Source organism: Anomaloglossus baeobatrachus, chromosome 1 (genome assembly GCF_048569485.1).
Source record: "Anomaloglossus baeobatrachus isolate aAnoBae1 chromosome 1, aAnoBae1.hap1, whole genome shotgun sequence".
Taxonomy (NCBI): Eukaryota; Metazoa; Chordata; class Amphibia; order Anura; family Aromobatidae; genus Anomaloglossus; species Anomaloglossus baeobatrachus.
In genome coordinates this window covers 228,207,381-228,232,425 of record NC_134353.1, presented here as the reverse complement: position 1 = coordinate 228,232,425, position 25,045 = coordinate 228,207,381, and positions in this window count along the sequence as shown.

The window sequence follows — 25,045 nt, the reverse complement described above, 5'->3', positions numbered from 1 at the left end:
CCTTATTTTTTCTGACTATGTAATTCAGAGGACAATTACGTAGACTTAGAGAGCAGCCATGTCCACCAATCCTGCAAGAGAATTGAGGGGTATAAAAGGGCCTTGCTACTCTTACCAGGCATAGATTCTACATGTCCCCAGCCAAGAAGCTTTGGTTACAGCTGAGGGAACCACAGAACTGCTTCTCTCGGGATATTCTATATTATTGCAGCCATGGAGCTACAGTTCCAGCTGGAGGGATCAGAGAACTGCTTCAAGATTCATTCTACAGGTTTTCAGCCCAGGATCCAACTGTTCCAACTGAAGGTTGACAGAACTGTTTCACAGCTCACACTGAGCCCAAAAAATTTGCTTGGAGAACCCAGGTTGGGACTACTTAGTCGGCTGGCTTCATATCTTGGTGTGCTAGCTCAGCTTCCTAACCTTGCCACTATCTCTTCCCAGTTGTTTCCCACCAAATGTGGGGTGCTGCTGGACTGGGATAGTTGGCCCTGGAAGCCTCAAAGTCATGAAGATTCTAACCTTTGGTGGGCCAGCGGAAGAGTGAGACTCTGTTGCTTGTATCATCTTGTGTTCTTTCTGGAAATGTACAATATATTATTACCTGTTGGTGAACCAATAAAGTGTTACCAATATGTGGTTCCCTCACCATGTGTTGTATGAGTAGTGTTTTGCCCCCTGGAAAAAAGTGAGGGCGTTCAGTGGAATGAACAACGAAAAATACATTTAGCTATCTGGAAAAACTGAAATATATGAAAAATGGTATTGCAAAACTGCTATGAATATTTGAAAGTACTAGAGATGTTTACCAAATGTATTGATCAATGCAAATGAGCCCGAAACCAATGACAAGGTAATCTCTAATTTTTCAGGAACCTAACCTTAACGCCTCTCTATGTGCTATTATAAATCTGCAAGTATGGGCAGACAGGCTCCTGGCTATATAGGATCATGAATAGTCTGGTAATAGGGTGTGGTTCTTTGTTCTCAGTCAGAAGAAACTGCATGCTAATCAGAAACAAGACTGACTGGAACACCTATATGTGTGTATGAATTAGGTGCTAGCTTAAAAATACATGACTATAATAGGATAATAAGCTGCAGACTAACCACTATAAAAATATAAACATAAAAAATGGTAAAGCATTACTGCTATAGGGATACTATGAACAATGAAAAATACATTTAGCTATCTGGAAAAAATGAAATACATGAAAAATGGTATTGCAAAACTGCTATGAATATTTGAAAGTAGTAGAGATGTTTAGCAAATGTATGTATGTAATAGCACATAGAAAGGCATTATGGTTAGGTTCCCGAAAAATTAGAGATTGCCTTGTCGTTGGTTTTCGGGCTCATTTGCATTGATCAATACAGTTGCTAAACATCTCTACTACTTTGAAATATTCATAGCAGTTTTGCAATACCACTTTTCATGTATTTCATTTTTTTCAGATAGCTAAATATATTTTTCATTGTTCACAGCATCTCTATAGCAGTAATGCTTTACCATTTTTCATGTTTATATTTTTGTAGTGGTTAGTGTGCAGCTTATGATCTTTAATATAGTCATGTATTTTTAAGCTAGCACCTAATTCACACATATTGGTGTTCCAGTCAGTCTTTTACTGATTAGCGTTCAGTGGAATGAGGCTTGGTCCATGCAGTCTTTCTGAACACAGCCAGGCCAGCAGACAAGAGCATCCACTGACCCTTGTGTCTCCACAGCGATGTTTGCTTTCAAGTAATGTGGGATGTTGAACACAAGCATCTACTGTTTGCCATCCTCTTACATGTGCACACAACGCAGTCTTGGATCTATAGTTTGATGTGCAGCCAAAAACTACAGAGGAAAACTGCAATTGGTGGTCTATGAATGATTATGTGCTTCACCCATACATAGTTTACTGCAGATCCCTGTACTATTTTGCCTTGCATTTCTCAGCAATGAAGGACACAATAGGTGCAGAGTCACAATGTTAGGTTCCAGTCTAAATGGGTTATCCTGTGTTGTATAATGTAGTTTAATCACTGCCTAAGACTAAATTCATATATCCATGTTTTTTTTTAACAGATATAGATGCTGTCCATTACATAATTAACCTGTCCATTGACTGACGAAGGTCTCCGAAACGGCCGTCGGGTTGCTGTCTGCTTCCCCGCCACTCCTTGTTGTCCTCTCTACAATCTATTTAGGTGACTAATTATCCCTACGGGTATTCCTGATTTTTGTTTCATGTGCTAGCAATTAGCATTGTTCTTGTTAACAACTAATCTTTATATTGTGCTGCACATTTTTGCTATGCTAGCCATACAATAAAATCTTTGGTCATCTTGAATACCAACTGTGTTAGAGGTGATAACGCAATACACATGGTATCAATTGCCTCACATTAAAGAACATTAAAGAACATTAAACATTAAACATTAAAGAAATGGTGCCTCCCATAAAGGGAAGAATTGCTTCCAGGTAATTGTTCAGGCTTCTGTAGCGCTCCTGAGGCTCCAGTCGCCACAGAGGTACTGCACCTCAGCCAGAGGTGTGGTATCTCATCCTGGGTAAGGAGGAGGTCACAAGTCGATATACACACACAAACACAGACTCTTAATTTAGCGACATTCCATTGGGCCATGTTTAGGGCGAGTTGCAACCTAGGCTGTTGCCTTAGGGAAAGCACCATCCCGAAGCCAGTCTGGAGGTGGAGTTCAGTTAGTGGGCGCAAACTGTAGAACATTAATCAGTCAGGAAGTGGATGCGGAGGAGAAAGGTCCTGGAGTCTGGAGCTGGACCAGTTCGTCCCAGGATCAGGGAAGAAGGAGTCTCACAACCATGGGAAGTGCGCCATACACTCGTGGGCTCTCATTCACAGCCGGTATACAGGTGTGGAGGGACTTGGTCGCAAAGGGGACTGGCCCCTCAACTAGTGGAGAATTATAAGGCTCAGCTAGCAAACCGGAGGCTAAGGTTACTGCAAGTACCGAAGCCACGTCCACACACCCAGTGAAAAGGTGACCACATAGGACAAAGGGACAAGGCAGGAAAGCCACCCATACAAAGGATCTGTGGACACTGGCTCTGGGCTCTGTGTGTGAGGCACGGGGTAGGTGGGAGAGGCCAGCGCAGGAAGAGGACAAGGGAAGGAACACAGAAGGGTGAACCGAGTTGTGCCTCCAAACTATCCGGGGATCAGCTGGGGCCCATCACAGCAAGACTCAGCACTACAAGGGCAGCACTTGACCAGCTGTGCTAACCTGGAACTCTTAACTGTGAGTAAAGACCTTGTGATTGCACTCCTGTGTTGCCCAGTCTGCACCTTCGGCCCTGCACCCCGCCATTGCATCTCAACCCCATAGACTCCTAACTCCAATTGACAGCCCTAGGGCCCAGCTCTACCTGTGAAGAGCTATACCAACTCAGCTGTATCACCACCGACTCCCAGGGAACTGAATAGCAGTGGCGGCACCTATCTTGCCGCATACCACAGGTGGCGTCACAAACTCATCCCCCCTTGCAAATAATATTTTTCCCCCACGTCATTTATTAACGACACCGCCAGTGTCATGGAGCCTCCCAGGCCCGGTGGGGCGTGTCATTTCTTTACTGAGCATGCTTCCCCAGAACTCTGCCAGTGTTTTCTCTGGCTCTGCTGTGTTGCCATAGTTTGTGTGTCTGCTAGTATTCTGACCTTGATTTTCTGACCCCAGACTGTTATTGGACTTCCCTCTGCACACTCTTTATTCCTGTCATGCATTCATGTTTTTGCTTGCTCCCTTTATCTACTACGTGCTCTTCTGGTAATGTAACCTTCGGATTGTGCCCTGACTACGTCTCTGTTTACCCCTTATGATTATATGTGACCTCCTGTTACCAGACCCCAGCTCTCCTGACTACCCTTCTGTTCATGCCAACCCATAAGGTAGTAAGAGGAACAAGCATTACAGCTCCTAATTAACACCTTTTTATAGAGTTGGGGGTCCATCTAAAATTAAGGTACACCTTTTAGGTGGTTTGATGGCTTTTTCAATTCACATGAAATGGAAAAATGTCTAACGTTCAACTTTTAATATGTGATCTATCTTACAATATGGCTAAAAGAGATGTCCAAGTCAATGCATTCTTGTTTTTTTTTACATATTTCACAGCGTCCCAACTTTTTGGGAACTTTGAGTTGTACATATCACATGTATAAGTATCTTTAGTAGTTCTGAAGATATAAGAGAAAAATTGGTTTTCATAGAGACGAAATTTTCTTTAACCTTCCTTTCAGTAATATTAATTAAAAATAAGATTAGACAATTATAATCAGTCTTTGAGTCCTGGAATGCTTGCATGTAAAGAACAGCAGATCAAGTAATGTCTGTCGTCTAAACGTTCCTTAGCCTCCTGCATAATAAGGTGATTTTTAGTTTTTGCTCTTTCATTTATTTCCTTCCTTTATTGAAGAGCTCTAAGTTTTTTATTTTTAAACAAATATAATTGTAACTTCGGATTATACCAGTCATTCTGTCGCGGGCGGGGAGGAGTGTGTCGGCACACCGCGCTCACCCCTTCTGCTCGGGTCCGGCAGCTGCTCCTGGTGGCTCGAGCTGTGGGCCGGATCCCGGGGTTTCTCGAGCGACACTCCTCACCCGTGAGTGAAAGGGGGTGTTTGTTGGGTGTGGGGATTGTTATAGTTCGTGACGCCACCCACGGTTGTGGTGATTGCACCACCGCTGCTCAGTATGGGGGTCCCGGGGATGGTGATGCGGAGCAGCCAGGTGTTGTGTTGCCCCTCCGTGGGTAGGGGTTGGTGATCCCGGGGCCCAGTGGTGGAGAAGGAGGTGCGGGGCCTGGTGGGCGCAGGGACGCGGGGGCAGCGCTGTGCCTTGCGGCACTGTGGTACTCACTCAGCCTGAGACACGGACACAGTTTGTACGGTAAACCAAACGGCTGGTAGGACGGTCCCACAGACGGCTGCACCTGCACTCCCGGTAGGTGACGGTGACGTCTCTCTTCCTTGCACCTGTGTTGTCTGATGGTAGCGGTGGATTCCCTCCATTTACCCGCTCCCCGACTGCAATCTGGGCCGGAGGAGCTCTACACTTTGCCCGCAGGCGCTGGCCCTGGGGAAACTGGTGCCCTGGCGGTGGCGGTGTCTCCCCGGTAATGGTCGGGCTGTTGCCGTCAATCGGGACTTGGTTGTTGGGGGATCTACGTCCCCTTCACTGACGGATTTGGCAAATCTGGCGACTCCTAGTCTTGCCGGGGTCCGAGAGGCCCCTGCCCTGGTGCTGACTGTCCTTCGGAACACTGCTCCAGACCACCGGGCACACAGCCAACGGGGTCCTTCCAGGAACTTCCAAACGGTCCCCCTCCGGACAGTCACCGCCGTCGCTGACCTTGCTGTTCTGGCCCTACACAAAGCTGGGCTCTCAGGCTCTGCACACTCTCTGCTCTGTCACCACTTCTTGCTCTCCTCCTTTTCCACTTTTCCTTTCTTCACTTTCCACTTGCTGTTTACTTTAGCCCTGCCTGGGCTACTCTGCTTCACTCTTCCCTGTCCCTCACTGGACTCCTCTCTCAAGCTCTTCCCTGAGCTGACTGCCTGGTTACTTCCTGCCTCCAGAGCTGTGAGCTCCTTGGTGGGCGGAGCCAACCGCCTGGCCCACCCCCTGGTGTGCATCAACAGACTCCTGGAGGAAGGCAACAAGGATTTCTGGTTAGCAGATGTGCCTACCTGGAGTGTGGGGTGTGGTGGTGTTGTGACCCGTGTCCCCTGGCTTGCCCAGGGCGACACATTCCCCCTTAGCAAAATGCAGACCGTCCGCGGGCTGCCGTCCTACACCGGTTTTATTTTTCTGTAAAAAGGGGATAACAGGGTTAAGCAAACATAAATACATTTTTAATCAAAAACTCTTCCCAAGACGGGAGGCACATTTTCTTAAACGTTGCAACGGTTTACGGTTACGGTTTCCGCTCTCTCCCACCCAAGCAACCTGGCCCTGATGCTGCCCCTAAAGCCCAGGCAGCACCCCTTGACCCACAGTCCAGCACAAGTTACCCGAGCGGGATCTGTCCTTCCCCTCCAGAGGGTAGCCACCGGTTCCTTTGGTGGCTGGGCCCCAGCCTGCTCTGCTCAGGGCCCTCCCTCCAACCTGCCTCTCCGGAGGCGGCATTGCGGAAACGGTAACGGTACCCAACATATTTACAAGCCACTTAACGTTTGTGGTGCCCTGCAAGTTCACGGGCTTGTCCATGGATAGTTCCCATGCATTTTAAACGGTCCCCACTGGGACAACGGTGCCGGCTCCAGCCGGTTGCAAATCAACATCAGATAATCAGGTAACTTCTTCGGTAATTTCATTTATCATTTCAAACTTTTAAACAACAACATCAACTTCAGTGATGGTCCCTACGGGGACGGTGCAACGGGCATCCGCTGCCCTACTCCGGTCCTTTTGCTGCTTCATCCGAGGGAGGGGATGCAGAGCTCACCTTGCTCTCCGGGCTGCCCTTCAACTTTACATCCAGGGTAAACCACCCCCTCTCTCCGCAGTGCCGGGTGTAACGCACCATGTCCCCCGGTATAAGATTGCGGCCAGGATGCTCCTCGGGCAGATGGGCATTCACGTCCCGCCGGGCCACAAACACCTCGGCCTCCAGGCCCGGTTCGTATATGAATCCGTAGCCCCGGCGGACATCAAACCGCCTCACCTGCCCCTGGTAGAACGGGCCCCGGACACGGAAGGTCGCTTGCTGCAAGTTCTCCTTTTCCCGTATGGCTCGGGCCACCAGCTCGGCTTTCCTCCGCTCCCTCTCCGCGATCTCCAGGCCCAGCTTTGTCGGCTCCCTGTCCCAGTATGGCGCTGCTGCCAGCTCCGGCGCACGGGTTGAGCCCCGCGGGACATCCAGCACGTTACCCACTGTCAGGAAGGTGGGTAGCGTATCCCGCGGTGTCATGGCCTTGGGCGCTGCCTTGCAGCAACAACCCGGCGCCACCTCAGCCGAGGTGTGGGGGATGGGCACAGGGGCTTTCCGCAGTTGGGCCTTCGGCTCGGAGCGGGTCATCGGCTCCGGCTCGGGAAGCTGCTCGGGGACTGTCTCTGGCACAATCTTCGGGGCCTTCCAAGGCAATGCCTCCGGTTTGCTACGGGCTCCGGCTACAGGTCGGTCCGCTGGGGCGGACGGGCTGGGTATCGCTACCGGTTGCGGAGGTAGCGGGCCTAGTGGCGGGGTCACGGCCTCCGAGACGGGTGGCGAGGGAGGCAACGGGGGGAGAGGGCTTGGACCGGGTCCCTCAGCCGCAGCGACCGGTCCCTCCGGGACATAGGGGCGTGGGTCACTCACCCTCCCTTCCTCCGCTTCCTCCTCGCGTCTCCGCACGGTGGCTATAACGTCCGCCATGTCGGTCTCCCACTCCTCCAAGAGGAGCTGCATCTTGACCTGCAGCCTTAGGTGGAGCTGCGCGGTCCGGATCTCCACCCACGCTGCGGTTCCCGGTGCGGGGGCCACGGTGTTTCGGGACGGCATCCACACGGTATCTTCACTGTTTGCTTCCAGGAACGGTCTTCTTGCAAGGTCCTGGCGTCCCTGCTTTTATAGCGGCGACTACATGCCGCCAGCCGCCATCGCGTCCCCCTTAGCTCTTTCCGGCCCCTCCTCTCTCGGGGCGGGGTTTTGGCCTTCGCGCCTCTACTGCTCGAGAAGACGCTCGAGCGGGAACTTTTCGCGCCAAAGATGGCGGCCTCTGAAATTTTTCTGCCGGATACCTCCGGCGGTAACAAGGCGCACCTCTACCTGACGGCAGAGCGGTAAGATCCTGTTCGTGACGCCAAGTTGTCGCGGGCGGGGAGGAGGGTGTCGGCACACCGCGCTCACCCCTTCTGCTCGGGTCCGGCAGCTGCTCCTGGTGCCTCAAGCTGTGGGCCGGATCCCGGGGTTTCTCGAGCGACACTCCTCGCCCGTGAGTGAAAGGGGGTGTTTGTTGGGTGTGGGGATTGTTATAGTTCGTGACGCCACCCACGGTTGTGGTGATTGCACCACCGCTGCTCAGTATGGGGGTCCCGGGGATGGTGATGCGGAGCAGCCAGGTGTTGTGTTGCCCCTCCATGGGTAGGGGTTGGTGATCCCGGGGCCCAGTGGTGGAGAAGGAGGTGCGGGGCCTGGTGGGCGCAGGGACACGGGGGCAGCGCTGTGCCTTGCGGCACTGTGGTACTCACTCAGCCTGAGACACGGACACAGTTTGTACGGTAAACCAAACGGCTGGTAGGACGGTCCCACAGACGGCTGCACCTGCACTCCCGGTAGGTGACGGTGACGTCTCTCTTCCTTGCACCTGTGTTGTCTGATGGTAGCGGTGGATTCCCTCCGGTTACCCGCTCCCCGACTGCAATCTGGGCCGGAGGAGCTCTACACTTTGCCCGCAGGGGCTGGCCCTGGGGAAACTGGTGCCCTGGCGGTGGCGGTGTCTCCCCGGTAATGGTCGGGCTGTTGCCGTCAATCGGGACTTGGTTGTTGGGGGATCTACGTCCCCTTCACTGACGGATTTGGCAAATCTGGCGACTCCTAGTCTTGCCGGGGTCCGAGAGGCCCCTGCCCTGGTGCTGACTGTCCTTCGGAACACTGCTCCAGACCACCGGGCACACAGCCAACGGGGTCCTTCCAGGAACTTCCAAACGGTCCCCCTCCGGACAGTCACCGCCGTCGCTGACCTTGCTGTTCTGGCCCTACACAAAGCTGGGCTCTCAGGCTCTGCACACTCTCTGCTCTGTCACCACTTCTTGCTCTCCTCCTTTTCCACTTTTCCTTTCTTCACTTTCCACTTGCTGTTTACTTTAGCCCTGCCTGGGCTACTCTGCTTCACTCTTCCCTGTCCCTCACTGGACTCCTCTCTCAAGCTCTTCCCTGAGCTGACTGCCTGGTTACTTCCTGCCTCCAGAGCTGTGAGCTCCTTGGTGGGCGGAGCCAACCGCCTGGCCCACCCCCTGGTGTGCATCAACAGACTCCTGGAGGAAGGCAACAAGGATTTCTGGTTAGCAGATGTGCCTACCTGGAGTGTGGGGTGTGGTGGTGTTGTGACCCGTGTCCCCTGGCTTGCCCAGGGCGACACAATTCTACCCTGCAATGTACTGGAAAATAGGTGAAAAAAAGAAGAAAAATCCAAAAAGCAAGAAACAACAAAAATTGTTGTAAAAGTGACATGGGCAGTATGGTTCTGGTGTTACTAAATGTACAATTTGTCTTCTTTATTTATAAAGGGTCTGTCATTTGTTAAAAACTGGCCTGTTGTTGCTAAATTTTGCTGCAAAACAGAAGCATTGCAGTATATGGAACCAGAGATCAAATAGAGATTATAATTGTCCTGTAAAGTTTTCATCTAATGACATCTTCTGTGCATTGCTGTGCATTGTGGTTGGATTTGGCGGTAGGGTCTTCTTTTGCTTTTCCGCCTCCCTCTGTTGTCCTCGTCTGTTTCTTTTACATGCCGCTGATTATTCATCAATCTGCCTCCTTATCAAATTCCATGCCACCGTCACCATCATTGAGGTGGGTGGAGCAGGCGCAGTGTGATTCTGTGGTCTTCAACAAAATTGCTCTGGAGGTGGCTCATGCGCAGATCAAGATTTCAGATCAATGACAATGACCTCTTCATGAAGCCAAAATCTTTATCTGCACCTGCGCTGACTCCGGCAGCATTTCATTAATGACAGTCTGTAAAATCAGACTGCTCACAATCATCAATAAAATGATGCCAGAGGCGACGCAGGCACAGATCTAAATATCAGCTTAATGAAGAGGTCATTCTGCGCATGTGCCGCCTTCGGCACTATTTTATTGAGGACCTGCAGATCGGGCGCGGAATCACACTTAGCAAGTGCTGCCCACTGCAATAATGGTGCATATTTTCAAAAAGGAGGCAGGTCACTGAATATTCAGTGACCTGTAAAAGAAACAAAGGACTCAAGTGGAGGAGCGGAGAAGCAGAAAATGATCCTACCCACAAGTCCCGCCACCATGCACACCGATGCACGGAAGATGTCATTAGATTAAAACTTTGCAGGATGATTATTGAACAGCTACAAATTAGATTCCGTCGGTATAGGTATCCATTTAATCAGCATTACCAAGTCATTATGGCCATGGCTTTAATTTATAGTACTAAATCCTGCTTACAGGTTCTTATTAAAGGGGGAAGAGGTGTGATCTGAATTTTTATATACTTATATTTCTTACTTTATTTTTTATTCATTTGATTGCTTGGTCCAGATATTCCAATGCTTCTGTTTTGCAGCCTGTAGAGGAAATTTTGTTCTATGACACCATAGGCTAGACTCCATAGAAGTAATAAAGTACCACACATCACAGGGTGTTGATGGCACTGTCTGTCACATTTAAATAGCGCAATCATCAATACATTTGTACACTGCCTCCCAACAATACCCTGAGATTAAATGAATAAACAACAGCAATCAGAGCTAGCTCCAGTTGTTGCTGTTAAAGAATACTGAAACACCCATGTGATGTACTATTACATCATACTTCAGGAAGGGGTTAAATGATAATTGGTATAAGGAATAAAATCAGTTTGTGCACACAAGAAATAAGGTTGGTCATGCTGTTCTCTAAGATGTTATATTTTACACTGTGGAAATAATCATTTTAGAGATAACATATTACGCTCTAAAGCCATGTACTTCACTGGAGGATAGATAAATCCTCCGCTAAAAGATGAGGGCCTTGTAATCCTAAAATCATGTTCACCAAGGAAGGCACTATTAAAGCAGTTTATTTGTTGCGTGTGCAGTGAATAAAATTTTTACTTCTTGATGTTTGGGCCATTGTCAGCTCCGCACTAAATATTCTGTACGCTGCAATGCTATGTATAGTATTATTTCCCAATTCCATTTGGTTGTTTTATCTTGTTGCTTTTTTATTAAACAATTGGTACATATTTATATTTTAGCGGTCATGTTGTATGAGCTTAGAATTATATTGTTCATACTTTTAAGTAACACCACCATTTTATTCATGACATAAGGTGGTTGGTGCAATATCAAGAAGAAAATAGCCATTTTTAAATAAATAAATAAAAAAAAAAAATAAATATATATATACAGTTAGGACCAGAAATATTTGGACAGTGACACAATTTTCGCGAGTTGGGCTCTGCATGCCACCACATTGGATTTGAAATGAAATCTCGACAACAGAATTCAAGTGCAGATTGTAACGTTTAATTTGAAGGTTTGAACAAAAATATCTGATAGAAATTGTAGGAATTGTACACATTTCTTTACAAACACTCCACATTTTAGGAGGTCAAAAGTAATTGGACAAATAAACCAAACCCAAACAAAATATTTTTATTTTCAATATTTTGTTGCGAATCCTTTGGAGGCAATCACTGCCTTAAGTCTGGAACCCATGGACATCACCAAACGCTGGGTTTCCTCCTTCTTAATGCTTTGCCAGGCCTTTACAGCCGCAACCTTCAGGTCTTGCTTGTTTGTGGGTCTTTCCGTCTTAAGTCTGGATTTGAGCAAGTGAAATGCATGCTCAATTGGGTTAAGATCTGGTGATTGACTTGGCCATTGCAGAAGGTTCCACTTTTTTGCACTCATGAACTCCTGGGTAGCTTTGGCTGTATGCTTGGGGTCATTGTCCATCTGTACTATGAAGTGCCGTCCGATCAACTTAGCGGCATTTGGCTGAATCTGGGCTGAAAGTATATCCCAGTACACTTCAGAATTCATCCGGCTACTCTTGTCTGCTGTTATGTCATCAATAAACACAAGTGACCCAGTGCCATTGAAAGCCATACATGCCCATGCCATCACGTTGCCTCCACCATATTTTACAGAGGATGTGGTGTGCCTTGGATCATGTGCCGTTCCCTTTCTTCTCCAAACTTTTTTCTTCCCATCATTCTGGTACAGGTTGATCTTGGTCTCATCTGTCCATAGAATACTTTTCCAGAACTGAGCTGGCTTCATGAGGTGTTTTTCAGCAAATTTAACTCTGGCCTGTCTATTTTTGGAATTGATGAATGGTTTGCATCTAGATGTGAACCCTTTGTATTTACTTTCATGGAGTCTTCTCTTTACTGTTGACTTAGAGACAGATATACCTACTTTACTGAGAGTGTTCTGGACTTCAGTTGATGTTGTGAACGGGTTCTTTTACACCAAAGAAAATATGCGGCGATCATCCACCACTGTTGTCATCCGTGGACGCCCAGGCCTTTTTGAGTTCCCAAGCTCACCAGTCAATTCCTTTTTTCTCAGAATGTACCCGACTGTTGATTTTGCTACTCCGAGCATGTCTGCTATCTCTCTGATGTTTTTTTTCTTTTTTTTCAGCCTCAGGATTTTCTGCTTCACCTCAATTGAGAGTTCCTTAGACCGCATGTTGTCTGGTCACAGCAACAGCTTCCAAATGCAAAACCACACACCTGTAATCAACCCCAGACCTTTTAACTACTTCATTGATTACAGGTTAACGAGGGAGACGCCTTCAGAGTTAATTGCAGCCCTTAGAGTCCCTTGTCCAATTACTTTTGGTCCCTTGAAAAAGAGGAGGCTATGCATTACAGAGCTATGATTCCTAAACCGTTTCTCTGATTTGGATGTGAAAACTCTCATATTGCAGCTGGAAGTGTGCACTTTCAGCCCATATTATATATATAATTGTATTTCTGAACATGTTTTTGTAAACAGCTAAAATAACAAAACTTGTGTCACTGTCCAAATATTTCTGGACCTAACTGTATATATATATATATATATATATATATATATATAAATATTAAAATGATAAACAACCCTTTTAATCCTGTAGGTAATTGTAAATTAAATGCAAGTTATATTTTCTTAACCAAAAGATATAGGGGTCAAAAATGGGTTTACCACAACCTTACACCTGTTTTCGTGGAGAGACCACTTGGTTAAGTTGTTGTTAAGACTGCTAATGCCTTGTTAATGCTAATCTACTCAATTACATGTGTGTCGCCCTGGGCAAGCCAGGGGACACAGGTCACACACCACTACACCCCACACTCCAGGTAGGCACATCACAGCTAACCACAAATCCTTGTTGCCTTCCTCCAGAGGTTGATGATGCACACCAGGGGGTGGGCCAGGCGGTTGGCTCCGCCCACCAAGGAGCTCACAACACTGGAGGCAGGAAGAAACCAGGCAGATAGCCCAGGCAGGGCAAGTGTGAGGAGCTAAAGTGGAGGAGTTTAGAAAGTGAAAGTGAAAGTAGAAAAGGAGGAAAAGCAAGTAAAGTAACAGAAGAGAAAGAAAGCCTGAGAGCCCAGCTTTGTGTAGGGCCAGAACAGCAAGGTCAGCAACGGCGGTGACTGTCTGGAGGGGGACCGTTTGGAAGTTCCTGGAAGGACCCCGTTGGCTGTGTGCCCGGTGGTCTGGAGCAGTGTTCCGAAGGACAGTCAGCACCAGGGCAGGGGCCTCTCGGACCCCGGCAAGGCTAGGAGTCGCCAAATTTGCCGAATCCGTCAGTGACGGGGACGCAGATCCCCCAACAACCAAGTCCCGATTGACGGCAACAGCCCGACCATTACCGGGGAGACACCGCCACCGCCAGGGCACCAGTTTCCCCAGGGCCAGCGCCTGCGGGCAAAGTGTAGAGCTCCTCCGGCCCAGATTGCAGTCGGGGAGCGGGTAACCGGAGGGAATCCACCGCTACCATCAGACAACACAGGTGCAAGGAAGAGGGACATCACCGTCACCTACTGGGAGTGCAGGTGCAGCCGTCTGTGGGACCGTCCTACCAGCCATTGGTTTACCGTACAAACTGTGTCCGTGTCTCAGGCTGAGTGAGTACCATAGTGCCGCAAGGCACAGCGCTGCCCCCGCGTCCCTGCGCCCTCCAGGCCCTACACTTCACATCTCATCACCGGGCCCCGGGATCACCAGCCCCTACCCACGGAGGGGCAATACAACACCTGGCTGCTCCGCATCACCATCCCCGGGACCCCCACACTGAGCAGCGGTGGTGCAATCACCACAATCGTGGGTGGCGTCACGAACTATAACAATCCCCACACCCAACAAACACCCCCTTTCACTCACGGGCGAGGAGTGTCGCTCGAGAAACCCCGAGATCCGGCCCACGGCTCGAGCCACCAGGAGCAGCCGCCGGACCCGAGCAGAAGGGGTGAGCGCGGTGTGCTGACACCCTCCTCCCCGCCCGCGACAACTTGGCGTCACGAACAGGATCTTACCGCTCTGCCGTCAGGTAGAGGTGCGCCTTGTTACCGCCGGAGGCATCCGGCAGAAAAATTTCAGAAGTCGCCATCTTTGGCGCGAAAAGTTCCCGCTCGAGCGTCTTCTCGAGCAGTAGAAGCGCGAAGGCCAAAACTCCGCCCCGAGAGAGGAGGGGCTGGAAAGAGCTAAGGGGGACGGAAACAAGATGTCTGCGCCCGACGGAGCCGCTGGAGGAGCGGTGGTCGCAGCCGCAGCGGCACCCGCGGAAGGGAATGGGCCTGCCCAGGTCCTGGCCACACCGGCGGCAGGTGCCGCGGCCCCCGCGCTTGCTCAGGTCATGCCGTTTTCCTTGCCCTATGCACCCGGAGCTGCCTGGCTACCGCAGTATGACGGGAAACCTGATGCCCTACAGGCTTTCCGGAAGAAGCTTAACCCGTTGCTAGAGCTGTACCCCCTGACTGATAAGCAACGTGCTGCGATAGTGCTAGGCCAGTTAACCGGTGCGGCGGAGCAGGAAGCGGAGACCTGGGCCGAGGGGGATCGGCTCTCTGTAGCCACCATCTTTGAGAAGCTACAGACTGCCTTCGAGACCCGGACTGAAGCTGAGCTGAGGATGCAGTTTTACCAGTGCCGGCAACGAGCTGGGGATAGCATTCGGGACTATGCTCTACGTCTGCAGACCGCCCTCCGCACGCTGAAGCGGGTGAACTCTATTAATGAGGCGGACAGCAACAAGATGTTAGTGGAGCAATTTGCGCAGGGGATGAGGTCCCCTGAGGATCGTAAACAACTCAGGCTGTGGGCCCTAGAACACCCTGATGTGGACTTTGCTGTGTTAAAGGAGCGGGCTATTAAAGCACTACAGCCCCCAGCTGCTGAAGTTCTGGAACCCGTCCCGTGGCCCGTCGAGACAGCTCCTGTTATGGCGGCCTCAGCCAAACCAACCTCTGTAATGCCTGCAGCCCCGAGCAGCACAGTCGAAGAGTTGGCAGCCCAGGTCCGTCGCCTGGACGGAGACCTTGCCAAAGTCCTTGCTGCACTGCAACCTCGGACCAGATCCCAGCCTCCAGCGCAGATACAGCTTGCTGACAGTCCCGAAGATGTTCCCTGGATGCAGCGGAGAAGCGCTAACAACCCGCGGAGCAGACCTCCAATCTGCTACAAGTGCCGTAAGCCGGGCCATTATTACCGACAGTGCCCGTTAAACGAGCAACCCCTGGGGCCCCGGGCCAATCCTCAGGAGTAGAACACCGTGGCCCCCCGGACTGGCGAGACCGATATGTCGGGGCCCGCCCTATCATCCCTGTGGCTGTGGACGGCATACCAGTGATGGCTCTCTTGGACACTGGATCACAGGTAACTACCATACCGTACACGTTGTATCAGCAGTATTGGGCCACAGACGAGCTGGCGCCTCCAGACAATAGTATAAATTTGATTGCCGCTAATGGACTTCCATTGACCCAGGTGGGGTATAAAGAAGTGGCTATGACAGTGGGGCAAGCTGAACTGCAACATCAGGGCATGATTGTGATCATGAATGAACCCAGTGATCATAACCCGAAAATAGTGCTGGGAACCAATGTGATGGAACACTGCATGGCTGATGTGTTGAACCTTTTGCAACAGCTAGCCGCCACGGCGGCGGGGAGCCGGCAGAGGGCTGTGCAGCGTGAGATCCGCGCCCTGATGTACCGCCAGCATGTAAGCTCAACCGGAGGGGAGATTGGTGGAGTGCGAGTGATGGATGTTGCTCCATTGACTGTGCCCCCTAGGAGTGAGATGATGATCTGGTGTAGGGCAGCAGTAGGGCCTCAGGGGCGTGACTACCCTGCGATGATGGAGCCCATGCCTTCCGAGCACTGGCCCACTGTAGTGGCCGCCCGAGGGGTGGTAGATGTGAAGAAAGGGAGAGTGCCTGTGAGAGTGTTGAATTGTGGGGAGGAAGAAGTCAGGCTCCCCCGGTATGCCACCATTGCCAAACTGCTCACCCTGGACCCTCACACTATCCAGGAAGCCCGTCCATCCACACTCCCACCTACCACCAGCACTTCCCCACCCCAGGGGGACACCAAGGAGTGGCACCAACAGCTACATGTGGGCACTGATGATACCCCTACACATCACAGGGCAGGGGTACACAGGGTAGTGCAGGAGTACGAACAGGTTTTCAGTAAGCACCCCCTAGACTTTGGGCAGATCAAGGGGGTCCAACACCACATTCCCACGGGTGAACATCCCCCTATCAAAGAAAGGTATAGACCTATTCCCCCTGCACATTACCAGTGTGCCAAAGATATGTTGAAGAATATGAAGGAGGCAGGGGTTATTCGGGACAGTTGTAGTCCCTGGGCCGCTCCGTTGGTACTGGTCAAGAAGAAGGATGGTACCATGCGGATGTGTGTGGACTACCGGAAGATCAACCAGATAACCCATAAAGATGCCTATCCATTGCCTCGTATTGAAGAATCTTTGGCTGCACTGAGAACTGCAAACTACTTCTCGACCCTTGCCCTCACCAGCGGATACTGGCAGGTGGCCGTGGCCCCCGAGGACCGGGAGAAGACCGCCTTCACCACCCCGATGGGGCTCTGCGAATTCAATAGCATGCCGTTTGGGCTGTGCAATGCCCCCGGGACCTTCCAACGGTTGATGGAGTGCTGTCTGGGACATTTAAACTTCGAGACCGTCCTGCTGTATTTGGATGATGTGATTGTTTATTCCCAGACGTATGAGGCCCATCTGGAGCACCTGGCCAAGGTGTTCGCGTCCCTTGCCAAGTTCGGGATGAAGTTGAAGCCCTCGAAGTGCCATCTGCTGAAACCCAGGGTGCAGTATCTAGGACATGTGGTGAGTGCGGATGGTGTCGCCCCCGACCCTGAGAAGATCACTGCCATCCAGAGCTGGCCGAGACCAACCACAGTGAGGGAAGTAAGGCAGTTCCTGGGTCTGGTGGGGTACTATCGGCGCTTTATAAAGGGGTACACGAAGATGGCTGCCCCCATGCAAGATCTCCTCGTGGGACAGACCAAAGGTGGTAGACCCATTGGAGCCCCACTGTTGTGGGAGGGCAAGAATGAGGAGTCCTTTGGCCAGTTGAAGGCGGCCTTGACCGGAGAAGAGGTCTTGGCGTACCCTGACTATGGGCGCCCGTTCATCCTCCACACGGACGCCAGTAACGTGGGGCTAGGAGCGGTCTTGTCCCAGGTCCAGGATGGAAAGGAGAAGGTGATTGCCTACGCCAGCCGAAAACTCCGGCCGACCGAAAGGAACCCTGAGAACTATAGCTCCTTCAAGCTCGAGCTATTGGCGTTGGTGTGGGCTATCACAGAGCGGTTCCGCCACTACCTGGCGGCAGCGAAATTCACCGCGTTTACGGACAACAATCCGCTAACTCACCTGAACACGGCCAAGTTGGGCGCGCTGGAGCAGCGGTGGGTAGCCCGGTTAGCCAACTATGATTTCACCATAAAGTACCGAGCTGGTCGTGTCAACATCAATGCAGATGCACTCTCCCGGATGCCCCATTTGTCAGAAGAGGGGTGTGAGGATGACGACCTCGAGGAGATTGAGTTGCCTGCGTTTCACCAGCCGCCAACTGAGAGGGTACAGGTATGTCAGCAAAGGGTGGATCTGGACCCGCGGCCCAGTCAAGAGTGGCAGGACGCCCAGGACCAAGCGCCGGCTGTCCGCCTTGTCAAGACTCTGGTGGAACAAGGCGCCATGGGAATGGACCCCAGCGCTCCAGCCGAAGCCCAACGCTTGTGGAAAGAACGGAAACGGCTTTACCTACACCAAGGGAGGCTGTACCGTGAGCTGATCAACCCGAAGACCCATGAGAAAATATGCCAGCTAATCGTTCCTCAGGCTGATGTCGCTACTGTACTGCGGGCATACCATGATGGTGCTGGCCACTTCGGGTGGAAGAAGCTGGAGATGCTGTTGAGGGAGCGGTTCTATTGGAGTGGGATGCGTGAATCGGTGGAAGCCTGGTGCCGAGAGTGCGGTCCTTGTACGCTGAGGAGAAAGGATGAGACTAGCCAGAGGGCACCGATACATCCCATAGTCACCCATCAGCCGCTGGAACTGGTCGCCCTAGACCATGTTAAGCTCACCCCTAGCCGAAGTGGGTACACCTACGCATTGACCATGGTAGACCACTACTCAAGATTTATGGTGGTAGTCCCCGTCAAGGACCTTACTGGTCGAACTGCTGCTCGAGCGTTCCAGGCTTATTTTTGCCGACCCCATGGGTACCCCGAGAAGGTGCTGACTGACCAAGGCCCGGCTTTTGAAGCAGAAGTGTTTCACGAATTCTGTCAGTTGTACGGCTGCAAGAAGATCCGGACCACTCCATACCACGCCCAAACCAACAGCATGTGCGAGAAAATGAACCACTTGGTCCTGGGGCTCCTCAAGACGCTACTGCTGGAAGAATGGAACATGTGGCCGGAAAAGTTACCCGACTTGGTCGACATGTACAATAATATCCCATCCAGCTCGACGAAGTGCACCCCAGCGTATCTGATGAGGGCTCGGCCTGGCCGCCTGCCGGTGGATCTGGAGATGGGGTTTGAGGCTCCGGAAGCACTCCCTTCAACGGCAGAGTGGGAAAGTCGGAGGAGGGCCCAGTACCGGCAAATCCAGGAGTATGTGGAGAAAAACCTCAGTCGAAGTCGAGAACAGCAAGAGCACCGGTTCAACCAGAAGGCCCTGCAGGTCCTTTCCAGCCAGGAGATGTGGTGCTGAAACGGAAGAGAAAAACCCACAAACTGGATGACCAGTGGGAGCAAGTCCCTTACGTCGTACAACCCACCGAGTGGGACAATGGGAAAACCTATCAGATCAGTCGTGACCAAGGGGGCACCCTGGCCACAGTTTCTCGGGACCATCTAAAAAAATGCCCCCCAGCGTTGAAAGCAGAGGCTGAAGTACCGGTTTCTCCACCAGTGGAAAAGGCAGCAGAGGTAATCCACACTGTAATGGGTGACTTCCCAGCAAACTGGCCTACACAGAACGGCGCGGTGATACTTCCAGTGATACTGTTCCCACAACCCGTGGATGAAGAAGTAGTGGAAGCGGTTAACCGTGAGCCAGAACCAGTGCCAGTGCCCAGGGATGAACCTGTACCCAGCCCCCCTGCACCTCCGCCTGCTCCACACTATAGCAGGGAGGAGGAACCGATTGTTCCCTCTACCCCACTGTTTAGCACCACTGACACCGGGCCCCGAAGGTCCACCCGTTCCAACCTAGGTAGACCCCCACTTAGGTACAGGGAGACCGTTCTATGAGTAAGAGGGGCCCGCAAATAGAGTGTTGTGTGTTTGTTTGAAAAAGTTGAAAGTTTTGAAAAATGGAAAAACACTGATTGAACCGAGTTTTCACCTGATTTACCGTGTGATTTGCAACCGGCTGGAGCCGGCACCGTTGTCCCCGTGGGGACCGTTTAAGTTTAATTGGCATGGGAACTATCCATGGACAAGCCCGTGAACTTGCAGGGCACCACAAACGTTAAGTGGCTTGTAAATATGTTGGGTACCGTTACCGTTTCTGCCATACCGTCTCTGGAGAGGCAGGTTGGAGGGAGGGCCCTGAGCAGAGCAGGCCAGGGCCCAGCCACCAAAGGAACCGGTGGCCACCCTCTGGAGGGGAAGGACAGATCCCGCTCGGGTAACTTGTGCTGGACTGTGGGTCAAGGGGTGCTGCCTGGGTTTTAGGGGCAGCATCAGGGCCAGGTTGCTTGGGTGGGAGAGAGCGGAAACCGTGACCGTATACCGTTGCAACGTTAAAAGTAAATGTGCCTCCCGTCTTGGGAAGAGTTTTTGATAAAAAATGTATTCATGTTTTGCTTAACCCTGTTATCCCCTTTTTACAGAAAAATAAAACCGGTGTAGGACGGCAGCCCGCGGACGGTCTGCATTTTGCTAAGGGGGAATGTGTCGCCCTGGGCAAGCCAGGGGACACAGGTCACACACCACTACACCCCACACTCCAGGTAGGCACATCACAGCTAACCACAAATCCTTGTTGCCTTCCTCCAGAGGTTGATGATGCACACCAGGGGGTGGGCCAGGCGGTTGGCTCCGCCCACCAAGGAGCTCACAACACTGGAGGCAGGAAGAAACCAGGCAGATAGCCCAGGCAGGGCAAGTGTGAGGAGCTAAAGTGGAGGAGTTTAGAAAGTGAAAGTGAAAGTAGAAAAGGAGGAAAAGCAAGTAAAGTAACAGAAGAGAAAGAAAGCCTGAGAGCCCAGCTTTGTGTAGGGCCAGAACAGCAAGGTCAGCAACGGCGGTGACTGTCTGGAGGGGGACCGTTTGGAAGTTCCTGGAAGGACCCCGTTGGCTGTGTGCCCGGTGGTCTGGAGCAGTGTTCCGAAGGACAGTCAGCACCAGGGCAGGGGCCTCTCGGACCCCGGCAAGGCTAGGAGTCGCCAAATTTGCCGAATCCGTCAGTGACGGGGACGCAGATCCCCCAACAACCAAGTCCCGATTGACGGCAACAGCCCGACCATTACCGGGGAGACACCGCCACCGCCAGGGCACCAGTTTCCCCAGGGCCAGCGCCTGCGGGCAAAGTGTAGAGCTCCTCCGGCCCAGATTGCAGTCGGGGAGCGGGTAACCGGAGGGAATCCACCGCTACCATCAGACAACACAGGTGCAAGGAAGAGGGACATCACCGTCACCTACTGGGAGTGCAGGTGCAGCCGTCTGTGGGACAGTCCTACCAGCCGTTGGTTTACCGTACAAACTGTGTCCGTGTCTCAGGCTGAGTGAGTACCATAGTGCCGCAAGGCACAGCGCTGCCCCTGCGTCCCTGCGCCCTCCAGGCCCTACACTTCACAACTCATCACCGGGCCCCGGGATCACCAGCCCCTACCCACGGAGGGGCAATACAACACCTGGCTGCTCCGCATCACCATCCCCGGGACCCCCACACTGAGCAGCGGTGGTGCAATCACCACAACCGTGGGTGGCGTCACGAACTATAACAATCCCCACACCCAACAAACACCCCCTTTCACTCACGGGCGAGGAGTGTAGCTCGAGAAACCCCGGGATCCGGCCCACGGCTCGAGCCACCAGGAGCAGCCGCCGGACCCGAGCAGAAGGGGTGAGCGCGGTGTGCTGACACCCTCCTCCCCGCCCGCGACACATGCATGCAATGTGATATATTTTGCCATCTGTTTATGTATAAGCTGCAGAAAATGTACAGTAGATCTAGTGCAGCACTGTATGTGTGATTGGAGACTGTAATCAATTTAGTGGGAAAAATACCCTGAACCTAACATGTCCAGAGAAAGAGAGCAACTGAGTGTCAGTAGTGATGTCTGACATGATGAATGCGGAGCATAAAAACAGACCAATATTGCTATGTGGAATCTGCACATAGATGTGCTATCCATGTGCCATCCATGTGCAGGTGTGTGCTGTCGGTGTGACACCTACTGGAAAAAAAAAACACATGACATTGAAATTAATGTTTTGAATGTGTAAACGGTGTGGGAAGATAAATCGATGATAGATACTGTATATGATAGATACAGTTGAAACCAGAAGTTTACATACTCTTGATATGCACATGTCTGACCAAAGCATATTCATCTCTGGTACACAGAACCCGTCTCCTTCATTAGTGGCATGATGACTGGACATTCCCATCTTGTTTGTACTTGCGTATAATTATTTGTACAGATGAACAAGGCACTTTTAGGTATCTGGAAATTGCACCCAAGGATGAACCAGACTTCTACAAGTCCACCATTCTCTTCCTGAGATCTTGGCTGATTTCTTTTGACTTCCCCATGATGCTACACAAAGAAACAGTGTGTTTCAGGTGTGCATTAAAATACATCCACAGGTGTGTCTCTTATTAACTCAGATGTTGCCAATTAATCTGAAGCTTCCAAAGACATGACATAATCATATGTGTTGTCCCATATTGTTTAAAGGCATAATACTCTTAAGGCTACTTTACACGCTGCGATATTGGTCCCGATATCGCTAGCGTGGGTACGCGCCCCCATCTGTTGTGCGACACGGGCAAATCGCTGCCCGTGCCGCACAACATCGCGCAGACCCGTCACACATACTTACCTGCCCGGCGACGTCGCTGTGACCGGCGAACCGCCTCCTTTCTAAGGGGGCGGTCCGTGCGGCGTCACTGCGACGTCACTGAGCGGCCGCCCAATAGAAGCGGAAGGGCGGAGAGGAGTGGCCGGAACATCCCGCCCACCTCCTTCCTTCCTCATAGTGGCCGGGACGCAGGTAAGGAGAGGTTCCTCGTTCCTGCGGCGTCACACATAGCGATGTGTGCTGCCGCAGGAGCGACGAACTACATCGTTACTGCTGCAGTAAAGATAATTGAGAATGGACCCCCATGTCACCGATAAACAATTTTGCACGTTTTTGCAACGATGCAAAATCGCTCATCGGTGTCACACGCAGCAACATCGCTAATGCGGCCGGATGTGCGTCACAAATTCCGTGACCCCAACGACTCCGCATTAGCGATGTCGCAGCGTGAAAAGCCCCCTTTAGTGTATGTAAGCTTTTGACTTTACAGAAAGTAATAAAAATGCCTTAAGACATTCTTTCTCTCTAAGTTTTTGGTATTTGGCAAATATAAATAATTTTGGTTCCTAATTGACCTAAAACAGGAAAGGTTTATTCTGATTTCATGTCAGATAGTGAGAAAAACATGCAGATGAGTCTTTTTAGAGAGTGTATGTAAACTTCTGGTTTCAACTGTAGCTACAGTTAGGTCCAGAAATATTTGGACAGTGACACAAGTTTTGTTATTTTAGCTGTTTACAAAAACATGTTCAGAAATACAATTATATATATAATATGGGCTGAAAGTGCACACTCCCAGCTGCAATATGAGACTTTTCACATCCAAATCGGAGAAAGGGTTTAGGAATGATAGCTCTGTAATGCATAGCCTCCTCTTTTTCAAGGGACCAAAAGTAATTGGACAAGGGACTCTAAGGGCTGCAATTAACTCTGAAGGTGTGTCCCTCGTTAACCTGTAATCAATGAAGTAGTTAAAAGGTCTGGGGTTGATTACAGGTGTGTGGTTTTGCATTTGGAAGCTGTTGCTGTGACCAGACAACATGCGGTCTAAGAAACTCTCAACTGAGGTGAAGCAGAACATCCTGAGGCTGAAAAAAAAGAAAAAATCCATCAGAGAGATAGCAGACATGCTTGGAGTAGCAAAATCAACAGTCGGGTACATTCTGAGAAAAAAGGAATTGACTGGTGAGCTTGGGAACTCAAAAAGGCCTGGGCGTCCACGGATGACAACAGTGGTGGATGATCGCCGCATACTTTCTTTGGTGAAGAAGAACCCGTTCACAACATCAACTGAAGTCCAGAACACTCTCAGTGAAGTAGGTGTATCTGTCTCTAAGTCAACTGTAAAGAGAAGACTCCATGAAAGTAAATACAAAGGGTTCACATCTAGGTGCAAACCATTCATCAATTCCAAAAATAGACAGGCCAGAGTTAAATTTGCTGAAAAACACCTCATGAAGCCAGCTCAGTTCTGGAAAAGTATTCTATGGACAGATGAGACAAAGATCAACCTGTACCAGAATGATGGGAAGAAAAAAGTTTGGAGAAGAAAGGGAACGGCACATGATCCAAGGCACACCACATCCTCTGTAAAACATGGTGGAGGCAACGTGATGGCATGGGCATGCATGGCTTTCAATGGCACTGGGTCTCTTGTGTTTATTGATGACATAACAGCAGACAAGAGTAGCCGGATGAATTCTGAAGTGTACCGGGATATACTTTCAGCCCAGATTCAGCCAAATGCCGCAAAGTTGATTGGACGGCGCTTCATAGTACAGATGGACAATGACCCCAAGCATACAGCCAAAGCTACCCAGCAGTTCATGAGTGCAAAAAAGTTGAACATTCTGCAATGTCCAAGTCAATCACCAGATCTTAACCCAATTGAGCATGCATTTCACTTGCTCAAATCCAGACTTAAGATGGAAAGACCCACAAACAAGCAAGACCTGAAGGCTGCGGCTGTAAAGGCCTGGCAAAGCATTAAGAAGGAGGAAACCCAGCGTTTGGTGATGTCCATGGGTTCCAGACTTAAGGCAGTGATTGCCTCCAAAGGATTCGCAACAAAATATTGAAAATACAAATATTTTGTTTGGGTTTGGTTTATTTGTCCAATTACTTTTGACCTCCTAAAATGTGGAGTGTTTGTAAAGAAATGTGTACAATTCCTACAATTTCTATCAGATATTTTTGTTCAAACCTTCAAATTAAACGTTACAATCTGCACTTGAATTCTGTTGTAGAGGTTTCATTTCAAATCCAATGTGGTGGCATGCAGAGCCCAACTCGCGAAAATTGTGTCACTGTCCAAATATTTCTGGACCTAACTGTAGATACAGTGCTTACAAGTAGTATTCAACCCCCTGAAGATTTAGCAGGTTTGATAAGATGCAAATAAGTTAGAGCCTGCAAACTTCAAACTTCAAGAGCAGGATTTATTAACAGATGCATAAATCTTACAAACCAACAAGTTATGTTGCTCAGTTAAATTTTAATAAATTGTCAACATAAAAGTGTGGGTCAATTATTATTCAACCCCTAGGTTTAATATTTTGTGGAATAACCCTTGTTTGCAATTACAGCTAATAATCGTCTTTTATAAGACCTGATCAGGCCGGCACAGGTCTCTGGAGTTATCTTGGCCCACTCCTCCATGCAGATCTTCTCCAAGTTATCTAGGTTCTTTGGGTGTCTCATGTGGACTTTAATCTTGAGCTCCTTCCACAAGTTTTCAATTGGGTTAAGGTCAGGAGACTGACTAGGCC